The sequence below is a fragment of the Oncorhynchus nerka genome, linkage group LG14 (genome assembly GCF_034236695.1).
Source record: "Oncorhynchus nerka isolate Pitt River linkage group LG14, Oner_Uvic_2.0, whole genome shotgun sequence".
Lineage (NCBI taxonomy): Eukaryota > Metazoa > Chordata > Actinopteri > Salmoniformes > Salmonidae > Oncorhynchus > Oncorhynchus nerka.
In genome coordinates, this window is record NC_088409.1 from 98518688 (window position 1) to 98521187 (window position 2500).

The 2500-nt window shown below is 43.5% G+C and overlaps 1 protein-coding gene across 3 annotated transcripts in view; it reads right to left on the minus strand.

Moving 5' to 3' along the window:
- The window catches only part of LOC115123522 (protein Atg16l2), an 85125-nt gene that overhangs the window by 57597 nt on the left and 25028 nt on the right, over positions 1-2500 (minus strand). The window lies entirely within an intron of this gene.

The window sequence follows — 2500 nt, forward strand, 5'->3', positions numbered from 1 at the left end:
ATATGCATCTGTTGGTCACAGATACCTTTAAAACAAAAAGTAGGGGTACGGATCAGAAAACCAGGCAGTATCTGGTGTGACCATCATTTGCCTCATGCAGCGTGACACATCTCCTTCACATAGAGTTGATCAGGCTGTTGATTGTGGCCTGTGGAATGTTGTCCCCACTCCTCTTCAACGGCTGTGCGAAGTTGGAGGATATTGGCGGGAACAGGAAGACGCGGTCGAAAACAAGTCAATCCAGAGCATCCCAAACATGCTCAATGGGTGACATGTCGGGTGAGTATGCAGGCCATGGAAGAACGGGAACATATTTGCGACATGATGCTGTGTATTATCATGCTGAAACATGAGGTGATGGCGGAGGATGAATAGGCACGACAATGAACCTCGGGATCTCGTCACGGTATCTCTGTGCATTTAAACTGCCATTGATAAAATGCAATTGTGTTCGTTGTCCGTAGATTATGCCTGCCCCATACCCTAACCCCACTACTACCATGAGGCATTTGCTGACTGAAGTCGGTTACGACGCCGAACTGCAGTCAGGTCAAGACCCTGGCGAGGACGCCGAACACGCAGATAAGCTTCCCTGAGACAGTTTCTGACAGTTTGTGCAGAAATCCTTTGGTTGTCCAGTCTCAGAAGATCCAGCAGGTGAAGAAGTCGGTTGTGCTGCTGGTCTTGGGCTGGTGTGGTTGCACGTGGTTTACGGTTGTGAGGCCGGTTGGACATACTGCCAAATTCTCTCGAAAACGACGTTGGAGGCGGCTTATGGTAGAGAAATTACCATTAATTTATCTGGCAAAAGCTCAGGTGGATGTTCCTGCAGTCAGCATGCCAATTGCACGCTCACTCAAAACTTGAGACATCTGTGGCGTTGTTTTGTGACAAAAATGAACACTTTAGAGTGGCCTTTTATTGTCCCCAGCACAAGGTGCACCTGTGTAATGATCATGCTGTTTAATCAGATTATTGATATACAACACCTGTCAAGTGGATGGATTATCTTGGCAAAGGAGAAATGTTCACTTACATGGATGTGAACAAATTTGTGAACAACATTTTAGAGAAAAAAAGCATTTTGCGAATACGGAACATTTCTGGGATCTTTTATAACAGCTCATGGAGACATGTTTAGATTTTTGTTCAGTGTAAATTATCTAACATTAGTTAGTCCAGATAATATTTGACCTTTGCCTCGATTCGTCAGTCTCATCCAGAACATCATGGGATTTGTAGTTCTTTATGATAGCCACATTAGCAGCGAATTAGCATTTTATATTGGGGGGGGGGGGTAAATACAGGTGAGTATATTGATACACGTCACCTTGTCCGAAAGAGATTTACAAGGTTATAAAAACGTCAATCCAGGGTAAACCTACATGAAACACAGCCCTTATTTGAAGTATTTCTAAAATCCCAAATGAATGGTGGAAAAAACAATTGGAACCATTTCCCTGTTTGACCGGTAGGTTTTATGGGTATTATGACTCGTACTGTGGTACTCTATGCTTCCCACAGTTGTGTCCTGTTGCCTGGATGTTCTTTGGGTGGTGGATCATTCTTGATTCTCACGGGAAACTGTTGAGCGTGGAAAAACCCAGCAGCTTTGTAGTTATTTTTTTTGACACGTTGAAACCCGGTGCGCCTGGCACCTACTACCACACCCCGTTTCAAAGGCACCTACTACCACACCCCGTTTCAAAGGCACTTAAAGATGTTGTCTTGACCCATTCACCCTCTGAATGGCACACATACACAATCCATGTCTCAATTATCACAAGGCTTAAAAATCCTTCTTTAACCACCTGTCTCCTCCCCTTCATTTACACTGATTGAAGTGAATTTAACAAGTGACATCAGTAAGGGATCATATCTTTCACCTGGTCAGTCTGTGTCATGTAAAGAGGTGTTCCTAATGTTTTGTACACTCAGTGAATTCTCTCTCGGATTCACCTGGTCAGTCTGTGTCATGGAAAGAGGTGTTCCTAATGTTTTGTACACTCAGTGTATTCTCTCTCGGATTCACCTGGTCAGTCTGTGTCATGGAAAGAGGTGTTCCTAATGTTTTGTACACTCTGTGTATATTACCAGTAAATCATTAATCAAATCAAATGTATTTATAAAGCCCTTTTTACATAAGCAGATATCTCAAAGTGCTGTACAGAAACCCAGCCTAAAACCCCAAACAGCAAGCAATGCAGAAGTAGAAGCACGGTGGCTAGGAAAAAAAACTCCCTAGAAAGGCAGGAACCGAGGAAGAAACCTAGAGAGGAACCAGGCACTGAGGGGTTGACCAGTCGTCTTATACCAGCTCAGGGTGAGATCGTTGTGGAACACACCTTTCATGCCGTGCGTTATTCTCCATTTGAATGAATAACCCCCCTGTTGATCCCTTACTTCATCAACAGGTTACATCAACATGTCTCAGTTTTCAGTGTTCTGATGCTGTAGATATAAACTACTATCTTCTTCAAATCAAAGTGACATGAACAAC